Below are 14,133 nucleotides of genomic sequence, written 5' to 3'. Positions count from 1 at the left end.
TGCAGGTAAGGAGACTGAGGCAGGAAGAGGTGAAGTGGTTTGCATATGGCACACAGGTGACAAGTGGTCTCGAAATTAAAAAAAAAAATCCCCTTCAGTCTTTCTGTCTTGTATTTCCTTTCCTCTGGGGTTACAAGGCAGTAGTAAAACCATGCCTTAAAAATGTTTCTGGTTATTTGGTTTTAGTGGAAATGTGTATTTTGTGTATTAGCCTAAGGATAACCTATTTAAAGAAATGCTTTTCAAACAGAGTTGTTCTTAGTATCCATTTCATTACTGTCATGAATTTGGGCATCCAATCAGCCTTCTCTGAAAGGGGCAGCCAGCCTGGGCTCTGCCCATCAGAAAGCGTGCTGTGTGAGTGAGGTCCTGATGTGCTTTGCTACTGCTGCGTCACTGAGCTTCTAGATGAGCACCCACACTCAGGAGACATTCAAGAAATAATTATTAAATGCATTTCTATTAGGCTGCGTTGATTTCACCTCAGCTTTCATTTGGAATTCAGAAAGCATTAGGTAGTGGTTTTAATGGCAGAGAGAAGGGCTGTGGATGCCAGGTAGTGACCACTTCTGCTCTGTGCACTTAGAGGTTTGAGCTGTGGCACAATTGCCATTTCTAATGTGTAACCCGGGCAAGGAACTTACCACAGTGTCCCTGCCCATGACGAGGCCTTGTGACTGTGCTCTCTCTCCTGCCTTCACAGGGTTGGGAGAAGCAAACGAGAGGAGGGCGAAGAAGGAATCTGTCAACTATGAGCCACAGCACCAATGCTAGTTGTCATCATACAGCTAGGACCTTACACGGTGCTTATCAAATTTCATATCATCCCAGGCCACTGTTTGGAAAACAGTTAAGCTAGTTCAACCACTCAAATAAATTTACTCTAACACTGAGAGAGGCCAAGATAGTGTGGCTCATCACTTAAGAACAGATGGCAACAGACGATGCTTTCTTTCCAGGTGAACTTGGTAATCTTTGGGGCTGGGGCCCAGGAATGTTGAGAATAATGACAAGTTCACAAGAAAAACTGCTTCCTAAGGGGATAGGAGGGAGGGGTAGGTCTGGGAGAACAAGTGGCCAGAAGGCAAGCAAGTGGCCAAAGGATGCTAAGGGTTGGGGAATTCTGGGGAACCTTGATTTTTAGAGGGGTAGAGGTCATAGGAAATGGTGTCAAAGTCAAGGTCAGGGTGAATGCAGGGCCTCCCATTGCCCAGCTGAGGATCAGTTGGGTGTTTAGTGTCTGTATCAGCAGTGGAGTGAAATCAGTAATTGCTAGTTCTGATAACTACAGATCATCTTGCAAATAGAGGGGAGTTTCTAAGGTCAACTTTCAGCCACTGATGGAGCTCCTTCTATACCTAGAGTTGTTAACTAGTCCCCTTTCCATTGTACACTCTGACCCATCCATTTCCCCAAGACCAGCAGCAGGTATAAATTCATTGATTCAACAATTATTGGTTGAGCACCTACTATGTGCCAGGCCCTCTGTGAGGCCCTGGGAATTCAATAGGGAGCAAAAGAGACATGGTCCCTGCCCTCTTAGAGCTCATGATGAAGTGGGGGAGATGAACATGAATAACATAATCAGACAAATGCATATAAAAATATTTTTAAAGTCTGTACATGGAGGAAAAAGTCTATATATCATGGAGGAAATGTCTAAGGACCATGAGAGTTTATAGAAGGGTCTGCTGTGGTGAAAGTGTCTGTGATGGAGCTCGTAAAGAAGGACGTTCAAGCTGGTATTGAAGGACTATTGGAAGCTGACCGGGTGGGAGGGGGTGGGGGAAAGAGTGTTCTGGGCAGAGGAAGAACCTGTGCAAGGTGCTGGGGAGTGAGGGATATATCACAGGAAGAACATCATGGCTGCAAACAGAGAGGCAGGGTGTCCAGCGGCTGAATGGAGGCCTGGCAGGGCCCACACGCAGGGCTTCATAGGCTGAGATCAGTGTATGGGTCTCTATCCTAAGGGAAATGGGAGATGCTGGAGGTTCTTAAAGGAAATGTGGCAGTAGTGGGGTGGAGTATTTGTGTGTGTGTGTGTGTGTGTGTGCGTGAGAGAGAGAGAGAGAAAGAGAGAGAGAGAGGGAGGCTGTATTAGTGTGCCCGGGCTGCCATAACAAAATACCACAGACTGGGGGACTTAAACAACAGGAATTTATTTTCTCACGGTTCTGGAGGCTGCAAGTCTGAGATCAGGTTGTCAGCAGGATTAGTTTCTCCCGAGGCCTCTCTCCTTGGCTTGTAGATGGCTGTTTTCTCCCTTTGTTCTCACATGGTCTTTCCTCTGTGAGCGTCTGTGTCCTCACGTCCTCTTTGGACACCAGTCATATTGGATTAGGACCCACCCTCATGACCTCATTTTACCTTAATTACCTCTTTAAAGGCCTTATCTCCAAATGCAGTCATATTCTTGAGGTCCTGGGCGTTAGGACTTCAACGGAGGAATTGGGGAGGAGGGAGCATAATTCAGCCCGTAACAGAAGTGTAAGCAGATTTATGTTTTAAAAGGCTTCTCTGGCTCCTGGGTGGAGAATGAGTGAAGGAACAAGACTGAAAGCAGGAGGCCAGATGAAGCTCCTGTGGTGGCCCAGGCTTGGCTTATGTCTCACACTGTGACACCTAACACCTGTCCCAGGCACGGTTTCCACCCTCTGTCCTGTCTCCTATTATGACTTTATTACATTTTCATGCAGAATATTCTAATGCTATGAAAATCTAAACACTGCTTTACAAGCTATACTTTTTTAAATGGTCAAATGAGGCACTACAGAGTCTTACATTGGAGCAGTACCTCTGAGATTGAGTTTTAAAAAAAAGCAAAAGCAAAACCAAAAAATTCCCCAGTCATTTAAAGGCAAAAGGGAATCATTTTGTAACTTAATTATGAAAACATTAGATAAGTGAAATCATTTTATATTATTGCATTTTTGCTGAAATGTCACTTGAAATAAAAATAAATGAACAGATATTAGCTATTCTTTAAAATATACTTATCTGACTTGTCAGAGTTTCAGAGAATGAAAGATGAGAGAAAATGATGTTATTTAGCTATTGAAAATTCATTTTATTTCCCTAGTACTTGATAATATAAGAAAATCTGGAATAGCAAATCGGAACAAATCACAATCATCTCCCAATTCAAATAATAATCATCATCATCACATATTCATCATAAGGAAATGATTTTTAAAGCTTTAGAAGGCAGCAGTATTGAAGAAGCACATGCAGAAAATAAGCCGTGGCCCAATGGAGAAAATGACAGATATCACAATTGTTAGTCATTCAGCAATGTGTATTTTGTACCCACTGTGTGCAATGGCCAATCTCAAATGTGGTGCTGGGCCACCTGCATTAGAATCACCTGGAAAACGGGTCGAAATGCAAATTATTGGGCCTCATCGCAGACCAAATCCAAACATCTGGACAAAAGGCTGAGGCATCTACAACCCTAGGACACCATAAATCACTACAGGTGATTCTTAAGCCCGGCAAGTTTGAGGGCCACTATCAGAGATAAATGTATGTTGTGCTATGTGGGTGGAAAAAGGGAAATCAATTCCACGTGTCTGCCCTGAAGATTTACTATTGGGTGGGGAAACCTACTTGGAAACATGGAATCATAAGGAAACACACCATAGCATGGAATTTCTTGACTTAAAGAGAACACCGCTGTCGTTTAGCCTAATCCTTTCACTTTGCAATGAGCAACTAACACCGAGAGGACTGACCAAGCCAGGGCCATGCTTAGGGGACGTCCTGGGGTGAATCTCGGCCTCTGGTTCAGCATTTGGTCCACTCTGGTTCAGCATTTGGTCCACTCAGCATTTGGTAGGTATGACTCCTACCCTCGCATTGCCTCTAATACATTCAGACGGATACACAGCACATGGTCTTACAAAGAGGGGGGTTGGTTTCTACTTAAGATGCTTGGTTTTGTTCTTTAAGGGGACACATAATCCTTGCTCTTTTTCAACTTTGAAATAATAAAATAACGCAAACATTCTGCAAAGCATGGCCCTGGGAAAAGCTCACCATCTGTGCTGGTTGTTGACAACATGGACTGGGGGAAAAAAAAAAAAAAAAAAGGTCACCCAGGCAGTGCTCATGCCTGTTGAGCTTTGCTGATTCCTGGAACTCTGAAGTCGTGTCCTGGAATTAATTTTTAACTTATCTAGGTATGTTTCTTAAATAAAATTTTGATCTTGCTGAGGAAAAAAAATAAAGGGATCAGAGATTATTCTGTCCTAAAAGATTGAAGGGGAGGGTTTACTGTCATCAAGGATGCAAAATGTTTTATGAAAGAACCAGAGAAGAAATAATTATATTACGTTGTGAGGGATTTAAGCTCAAAAGAAGGGAACTACTGCCAGGAAGAAAGTGTTGCCCTCTCCTTATCCGACGGACTTTGAAGACAAATGGATTATCCCCTTTTCTTTCTTTCTTTTTTTTTTCTTTAATCCAAGACCATGGCTTCCATCATCCTCTGCATTCTGAAGTCCTCCAAATCCTAACTCTCAGCTCCTACTGTACCACGGATGTGATGGAGATCTTCTCCTCGCCTTTCGGTCCCTTGGTGTAAGGTGTCCAAAGTTCCCTGGTGGCAGATATGGTTGAAAGTTAGTGGGACTCTTGCTGTGTCCAACAGCAAGTTTATCCCCCTTAAAGAGCCAGAACCTGCTGAACTGCAGAGCTCAGAGATGTAGGAATGAGAAGCAAAACTTTCCCATGTGGTAATTAGTGGAGCCAATCCTGCTCACATCCCTTGGTTTCTGGATCCATGTTTTTTTTCTACTGGGGACAAATCACTATACACTGGTCACTGGTTTAGCATGTGTACAGTGTCCTGCAGGATGCACTGCATCCTAACTGGCTGCTTAGCTGTTCCTCCAGCAGATAATTCTGTCCCTCTGTTAGGCCAGCCGCTTCTGGGTGATGTGATATGTAAGAGACCAGTGGGTCCCCTGGTCAGGTGCCCTCTGCCACATCTCCTTGTTGTAAAGTGGGGCTGCTGCTGATTGTTTGTGGGCTGCAGTGTTATGAGGGCTGTGAGAATATGGATCAGAACTCTGGAGCCGTTAGATAAGGGTGCTAACTGAGGGTCTGTGAGCAAGAAAGGCAAATTCGCATTAGCATATGTCAGTTCTGTCAAGAGGAATCGCACCCCATAGAAAGGGTGCTATATAGTTATTCTCCCAAGGCTCTGGTTGGTCTCCTTGAGGGAAGGTGCCACCTCGGGGCCCAGTGTTGGTTTGTTTTGCTGGTGGTAGCCAGATCAGCTTTGGCAAGAGGGAGGCCAGGCTGTTGGGCCCACGCATGGCCTCCACCCCTGCCCCACGCTACTCCATTCATTCACATGACTATTGGGTCAGTACAATAAATACATAAATATTTAAAATTCCCTCATTTTAATTGCTAAATACAGTAAATATTTATAACTCAGATAATCAAAAGCTCTTGGGGTTCTCCATAATTTTTAAGAATGTAAAGAGGTCTTGAGACCAGAATGTTTGAGAATCACTGCCCTAGACCAGTCACTGTGTCTCTGATTGGTCAGAGATTCTGGGTTGTGTGCCTGTCCCCACCCAAGGGCTGGACCAGGGGGCGTTGTTAGCCCCCTCGAAACTCTGTGGACTGTGAATGGGGGACAAGTGGCTCCCCAAAAGGATATCTAGGAGCCATTGTCAACAAAAGGGGGAGTGCATACTGTGCCCCAAACAAAACCAAACAATGGTTGTTGAGTCGACCATATTAAGGATCTTGGCTTCAGTGCTACTGCACCCTCAGGGCCTGGTACCATGTAGCACAATTTTGTTCAGTGACTAAATGAATGAATGAAGGAAGGAATGAATGAAGAGTGGATGAGTAAATGAACGAGTGAATGAGTGAGTGAACAAAGGCTGGAGAACGATCCAGATAACCTCTTGAGGTCTTTCTAACCCTGTGGTTTTATACACCTCCTGTGGAATAACATTCTGAAGTTTGTGTGTTTGTGTATGTGTTACATTAAGCAGGTAGGAGGATAGTGACCATGACTTGGAGGTGTCACTTTCAAGCCCCCACAGCCAAAGGGGCACTGAGAAGATCCGACCAGGGTAACCAGGAACCTAAAATGGGGGGGAAGATGGGGCAGCAGCAGCTTATCCACTGCCCACCTCCTCCCCTGCCTGGTCAAGGCACAGGTGGCTCAATCAGAAAGCTGAAATGCTGGTGGGGAGAAGGTGGGCAGCCTGATGCTGCTCTGAAGGGGAGGCCTAGGAGTTCATAGGTAGAGGACAGGGTTGCATATGATACTTAAAGATGACATGACCAGTCCATGGGGCACTGAGCTGCAGTCATGCATTTAGGAGCAACTGCTGCTTGGGAGTGACGAGGGATGCTGTCTGTGTACCTGAATGTAAGATACACATTTAGGGATGCCGTTACAGAGACTCAGAAAAGAGCTCAACTCAGAGCCCTGCAGGACTGGATGGAAGTCAAACAGCTATGGGGCGGAGGGGGCGGGGGGGAGTGACAGAAATGCTTTTAACAGAAAATTGCACTGGGGTGTGCCCAGGGCTAGGTGATACTGAAGTGAGTCAGAGGATTGTGTCAGCCAAGAAGGTTTAGTTGAGAGCGCTGATCACATCTGGGCTCCAAGCCCTGTGCTCCATGCCTCATTGGTGCTGCTGTTGGAACTCTGAGCAAGTCAGCACCATGTAGGTGTGGATTTCTCTTTCTTCTTAGAGAGAAGGGCTTTCTGGCTTCTAAATGCCTAAGATTGAAATGTCTGAAATTGGGAATTGCCAGCAAATTTATTGAAGCCTGGCAAAGTGTTTTGAAATTCTAGTAGGGACTTCCATCACCCAATACAGATGGGTGACTCGTCTTAATTGTAGGGATGGCTCACGTGACAGACGAACCCAAGAGGACTGGGAGTGGGGAGGTCTCAGGGGCCGTGCTCTGACAACACGGTGTCTGCATCCCACCTGGGGGGCCTTGGAGCTTGATAACTGGGATGTGCAGTGAGATAAAGAGATTTCTCACCTTGATCTGTCCTCAAGGAAAAAGCTTTTAAGAATCATCCTATGGGGACTTCCCTGGCAGTCCAGTGGTTAAGACTTTGCCTTCCAATGCAGGGGGTGTGGGTTCAATCCCTGGCCGGGGAGCTAAGATCCCACATGCCTCGTGGCCAGAAAACCAAAACATAAAACAAAAGCAATATTGTAACAAATTTAATAAAGACTTTAAAAAGGGTCCACATCAAAAAAATCTTAAAAAAAAAAAATCATCCTACGTTAGAACCTAAGAGGCGTTATTAAAACTGAGTCTGGGGACTTCTCTGGTGGCACAGTGGTTAAGAATCCACCTGCCAATGCAGGGGACACGGGTTCGAGCCTTGGTCTGGGAAGATCCCACATGCCGCAGAGCAACTACGCTGGTATGCCACAACTACTGAGCCCGTGTGCCACAACTACTGAAGCCCACACGCCTAGAGCCTGTGCTCCGCAGCAAGAGAAGCCACTGCAGTGAGAAGCCCGAGCACCGCAACGAAGAGTAGCCCCACTCACCGAAACTAGAGAAAGCCCGTGCGCCACAACGAAGACCCAACACAGCCAAAAATAAATAAATTTGTTAAAAAAACAAAACAAAACAAAAACTGAGTCTGTACATAGCAGCCTATAGAAACTCTATGTTTTCCAGTCCCATGTCTTGGATTTTTATCATTTTCTTTGCATCTGATGAGCCACACTTACATGGGTAGGGAAAGTTTAAAGTAAAAATATGAAGAATAAAACAAGTCACTGATAAGTCTACCTTTCATAGATAGCTACTAGTACCATTTTAGTGTGCGTACCTTTTTTTCTTGCTGTGCATTTTTAAAATAAAACGGTAACTATTTTTTTTTAAATTTATTTTATTTTTGGCAGTGTTGGGTCTTTGTTGCTGTGTGCGGGCTTTCTCTAGTTGCAGTGAACAGGGGCTACTCTTCGTTGCGGTGCACGGGCTTCTCATTGTGGTGGCTTCTCTCGTTGCAGAGCACGGGCTCTAGGTGCATGGGCTTCAGTAGTTGTGGCATGTGGGCTCAGTAGTTGTGGCGCATGGGCTTAGTTGCTCCGTGGCAATGTGGGATCTTCCCGGACCAGGGATTGAACCTGTGTCCCCTGCATTGGCAGGCAGATTCTTAACCACTACGCCACCAGGGAAGCCCAGTAATTGTATTTTAAATAAGCAAACAAACTAACAAAAAGATGAGGAGGAAATATATACAAATGCATACATTCGTAAAGTGAAAGCTATCTGGGAGATCAGTACCTCCATTGGAAGCATAACTGCTTGGAGGACAAGGCCTTTGAACTGGAATTTAGATTTTCAGTACAGAAGTGTCCTATATTCTCAAGTTATCTGTCAAAAAACCAAAACCAAAATCCCCGAAACAAAAAGGCCTTTTCTTTAGAATGATGGGTGGACAACTTTCTGTATGTGTACATATGTATATATATGTATCTTTTTTTTTTTTTTAATAAATTTATTTATTTATTTATTTATTTTTGGCTGTGTTGGGTCTTCGTTTCTGTGTGAGGGCTTTCTCTAGTTGCAGCAAGCGGAGGCCACTCTTCATAGCGGTGTGCGGGCCTCTCCCTGTTGCGGCCTCTCCTTGCGGAGCACAGGCTCCAGACACGCAGGCTCAGTAGCTGTGGCTCACGGGCCTAGTTGCTCCACGGCATGTGGGATCCTCTCAGACCAGGGCTCGAACCCGTGTCCCCTTCATTGGCAGGCAGATTCTCAACCAGTGCGCCACCAGGGAAGCCCCCATATGTATATTTTTAAAGGTAATAAAAGTTCACAATCAAGAGCAGGGATGTATTATCTCACATGTTCAGGGTTGGGAAGGTTGAAGCCAACAGAATAGAACTAGATGAAACAGGCTGGTGGCAGTGAACAGCTGGCACCTGGACATAGGGGATGGTGACTGAGAGAGAACATAAAGTGGAGGCTCAAAGGCAAGCATTTGTTAGAAAGGCTAGGACTGAATAAACAGCATGTGGAGAGAAAAATAGGTTAAGAAACCTAAATAGGGCCTTTTTTTTTTTAATTGGAGTATAGTTGATTTGCAATGTTGTGTTAGTTTCAGGTGTACAGCACAATGATTCAGATATATATATATATATATATATATATGCTAAAAAGATATATACACACACATATATATATATATATATAATCCTTTTCAGATTCTTTTCCCTTGTAGGTTATTACAAAATATCAAGTGTAGTTCCCTGTCCTTGTTGGTTATCTACTTTATGTATATGAGTGTGTATATGTTAATCTTAAACTCCTAATTTACTCCACCCCTCACCTAAGTAGGGCCATTGTTGGAAATGAAGAAATGAACGAGCAGGAAGGTACAACAGAGACAATAATTGATGGTCAATGGCCTCCTCTGGCCTGTGATTTTACATGTGGTCCATCCTCATTAACACTTGTTATTGTAAATAATGACAATATTATTAATAATGATACCAGTGAGAAGCAGAAGAATGCTGTCTGGGCTCCTGGGGATGCTGTGGGTTGGTGCCCTACTGTATTTGTGGGCATTTTCAAGTAACCCACAAGCACTTGTTCTGCCATTAAAGTCTAGTTAAGGGAGTGCAGACACAGGTAAGAAGGTAAGTAAAACTTAGGCCGTACGTGGTAGATGCCAGGGGATGGCTGCGAAGAGGTTCACGGTGGGAAGAGACCTTGTGGGCAATGTAGCTCAAGGCAGGGACCCAAGTACACAGGCTCCTGCAGACAGAGGGAACCTGTACAGAAAGACATCTTGAAGAAAACAGATTTGGTTTCAGATTAAAGCATGAAAAGATGAAGGGAAGACTTGAGGCAGGAAGATGGGTTGCAGGATGAAGGAGAAATGCCAGGTGGAAGGCACAGAGGGCTTGTCTTCCAGTGGTGATGGCAGGGTTGGCAAGAAAGAAACACATGGAAGAATCCACAGAACCTGGTGGCTGATTGGATGTGGGGATCCAGAGAGAAGGTGTAATCAAAGGAGGCTCCAAGCCTGGGAGTCAGAGAGAACCACGTTCATCTTGGCAGAATAGATGCTAGTTTTGAAAATGAACTTGAGGTGTGGCAAGTTCCAGGCGCCGGGAGGTGTCCCGGGGCGGGGTGAGGTCTGGCTGGCGTTTGGTGGTGGACGGTTCAGAGCTGCCTGGTGATGTGGGGGTCCTGTGCATATAGGTCTTTGTAGCTGAAAACTGAGAGTGGGTTCGGAGAGAAGGATGCCTGAGGAGAACCCCGGAGGGGTGTGCCTACAGCAAGTCTAGGAGAGAAAGCAGGAGCTTCGGTGGATAGGGACAGAGAAGGTGCCCTAACAGAGAGAGTAAGACCCAGGACGGCATGGTAAAAAGAGCCAAGAGTTTCAAGGAGGAACAGGTGGGAGATGTGAATTGTTACAAAGAGATCTGAGAGAATCTGGACAAAATATTTCATAACATTCTGACTACAAACTGAGTTTTTGCTATAGTTCTTCATTACTGTTTTTTAAAAATAGACTCTTATTTTTAGAGCAGTTTCGGGGTCAAAGCAAAGTTGAGCACAGAGTACAGAGAGTTCCCATAACCCTCCGCCCCACACATGCACGGCCCCCCCCACTATCAACATCCCCGCCAGAGTGGCATGTTGGTCACATTTTTAAAAATTACTGCTTATTTCCTCCGACAGGTTACAAGACAAACACCCAGTTTGCTTGAGTTTTAAAAGGATATTTCCTTTGCCCCACTTGAATGACCAGTAAACATATTTGTCACATTTGATGAACCTACACTGACACATCAGTGTCACCCAAAGTCCATAGTTTAATTAGGACTTACTCTTGGTGTTGTACGTTGTATGGGTTTTGACAAATGTATAATGAAATGACATGCATCTGTTGTTGTAGTATCATACAGAATAGTTGTATTGCCCTGAAAATCCTCTGCATTCCACCTATTCATCCCTCCCTCTCCCCTTGCCGTTAGCAACTGACTGTCTCCAGAATTCTACCTTTTCCAGAATGTCATATAGTCGGAATCATAGAGTATGTAGCCTTTTCAGGTTGGGCTTTTTCACTTAGTAATATGCATTTAAGGTTCCTCCAGGTCTTTTTTTGGCTTGATGCCTCATTTCTTTTTAGCACTAAATAACATTTGTTTGCTGCACCACAATTTATTTATCCATTTACCTACTGAAGGACATCTTAGTTCCTTCCAATTTTTGACAATTATGGATAAAGGTACTGTAAATGTACGTGTACAGGTTTTATTTATTTATTTATTTTTACTGTGACAAAATACACATGACATGAATTGTACCATCTTAACCATTTAAATATGAACAGTTTAGTGGTATTGAGGACATTCATATTGTGGTGCAAACACCACCACCACTCATTTTCAAATCCCTTTTCATCTTGTAAAACTGAAACTCCATACCCATTAAAGAGTAAATTCCCATTCCCCTTCCCCCGGCCCCTGACAACCAGCACTCTACTTTCTGTCCCTATGATTTTGACAACTCTGTGTATCCCTTGTGAGCAGAATCACAGTATTTGTCCTTCTGTATCTGGCTTATTTCCCTTAGCATAACATCCTCAAGATTCATCCATGCTGTAATGTATGCCAGAATTTCCTTCATTTTCAAGGCTGAATAATATTCCATTGTATATCTGTACCACAGTTTGTTTATCCATTCATCTGTCAATGGACACTTGGGTTTCTTCCACATTTTGGCTATTGTGAATAATACTACCATGAACATGACTATATATATATCTCTTTAGGACCCTGCTTTCAATTCTTTGGGTATGTACCTAAAAGTGGAATTGCTGGATCATATGGTGATTCCATGTGCAGGTTTTTGAGTGGACATGTTTTCAACTCATTTGGGTAAATACCAAGGAGCACAACTGCTCCATCATATGGTAAGAGTATGGTTTAGTTTTGTCAGAAACTGCCAAACTGTCTTCCAAAGTTTTGCATTCCTAATGGCATTTTGCATTCCTAATGGCATTTTGCATTCCTACTGAAAATATTGTGTTGCATTCCCACCAGCAACGAATGAAAGTTCCTGTTGCTCCACAGCCTCGCCAGCAAGTGTCTTGGGTTTTTGCCATTCTGACAGCTGTGGTGATATCTCATTGTTGTTTTAATTTGCAGTTTCCTAATGGCATATGATACTGAGCATCCTTTAATATGCTTATTTTCCATTTGTACATCTTTTTTGGTGAGCCACCTATTCAGATCTTTTGTCCACTTTTAAATCAGGTTGTTTGTTTTCTTACTGTTGAATTTTAAGAGTTTTTTTTTTTTTTAATATTTTGGTCACAGTCCTTATATATCTTTTATTAAAAAGTCCAGATACATCTTTTACAAAGATATATCTTTTACAAAGATTTTCTCCCAGTCTATAGCTTGTCTTTTTCAAATATTTTGGAATTTTTCTGGCTATCTTTATGCTTTTGATTTCTAGTTTAATTCCATTGTGGTCTGAGAGAAGATATTGCATGATTTCTATTCTTTTAAATTTGTTGTGTTTTATGGCCCAGAATGTGATCAACTTGCTGAATGTGCCATGTGAACTTGGGAAGAATGTGGGTTCTGTTGTTGGATGAAGTAGTCTATAGATGTCAATTACATCCAGTTGATGGATGGTGCTGTTGAGTGCAACTATGTCCTGACTGAATTTCTGCCTGCTGGATCTGTGCATTTCTGAGAGAGGGGCATTGAAGTCTCCAACTATAATAGTGGATTCACCTGTTTTTCCTTGAGTTCTATCAGGTTGTGCCTCATGTAGTTTGACACTCTGTTGTTAGGCACATACACATTAAGAATTGTTATGTCTTCTTGGAGAATTGACCCCTTTCTCAGTATGCAATGTCCCTCTTTAATCCTGATAACTCTCCTTGCTCTGAAGTCTGCTGCGTCTGAAATTAATATAGCTACTCTAGTTTTCTTTTGGTTAGTGTTAGCATGCTATGTTTTTTCCATCAAATTTCTGTGTTTTAATTGGTGTATTTGGACCACTGATGTTTAAAGTGACTGTTGATATAGTTGGATTAAAATCTACCATATTATTACTGTTTTCTATTTGTTGCTCTTGTTCTTTGTTCCTATTTTTGTTTTCTACTTTTAAAAATGCCTTTTTTGGTTTTAACTGGGTATTGTATATGATTCCACTTTCTCTTTTTTCTTAGCATATCAATTATACTTATTTTTGTAGCTTTTTAGTGGTTTTCCTAGAGTTTGCAGTATACATTTACGACTAATCCAAGTCCACTTTCAAATAACACTACTGCTTCACAGGTAGTGCAAGGACATCATAATAACAAAGTATTCCCAATTCCTCCCTCCAATTCTTGTATCATTTCTGCCATTCATTTCACTTATATACAAGTTATAATCATCCGATACACTGTTACTGTTATTGTTTTGAACAAACTGTTATCTGCTAGACCAATGAAGAATAAGAAAAATGAAAGGCTTTATTTTCACTTATTTCTTCTCTAATGTTCTTCCTTTCTTTATGTAGATCTCAGTTTCTGACTTAGATAATTTTCCTTCTCTCTGAAGAATTTCTTTGAATATCTCTTGTACAGCAGGTATCCTGGTAACAGATTCCCTCAATTTTTTTGTTTTGTTTTGTTTTGTTTGTTTGTTCTATTTCTCTTTCAGTTTTGAAGGATAATGTCTCAGGATACAGAATTCTAGGTTGGTGTTTCCCCCTCCCCCCAACTCTTTGGATATTTCACTCCATTCTCTTCTTTCTTGCATGGTTTCTGAGGAGAAGTTGGATGTAATTATTATCTTCCTTCCTCTGTAAGTAAGGTGTACGTCTTTATTTATTTTTAATCTCTGGCTTCCTTAAGGACATTCTCTTTATCTTTGATTTTTTGCAGTCTGAAAATGGTTTGCCTGGTGTAGTTTTGGGGCATTTACCCTGCTTGGTGGTGTTCTCTGAGCTTCCTGGATCTGTGGTTTGGTGTCTGACATTAATTTGAGAATTCTCAATCATTATTGCTTCCAATAGTCCTTCTGTTCCTTTAACTTTTTTTTTTTTCCTTTCTTGTATTACCATTACAGGTATGTTACACCTTTTGTAATTGTCCCACTGTTCTTG

General features: G+C 42.7%; 1 non-coding gene across 1 annotated transcript; it reads right to left on the bottom strand.

The window, feature by feature from the left end:
* Nucleotides 1–10,683: 10,683 nt before the first annotated feature.
* On the bottom strand, nt 10,684–10,811 carry LOC133076722 (small nucleolar RNA SNORA27). Its single transcript, XR_009697608.1, has one exon. It is a non-coding gene; the product is annotated as a small nucleolar RNA SNORA27 (small nucleolar RNA).
* Nucleotides 10,812–14,133: the final 3,322 nt, after the last annotated feature.

Source organism: Eubalaena glacialis, chromosome 16 (genome assembly GCF_028564815.1).
Source record: "Eubalaena glacialis isolate mEubGla1 chromosome 16, mEubGla1.1.hap2.+ XY, whole genome shotgun sequence".
Classification (NCBI taxonomy): domain Eukaryota; kingdom Metazoa; phylum Chordata; class Mammalia; order Artiodactyla; family Balaenidae; genus Eubalaena; species Eubalaena glacialis.
Note: the sequence above shows the minus strand (reverse complement) of the source record. Positions and strands in the feature narration are given on the sequence as shown.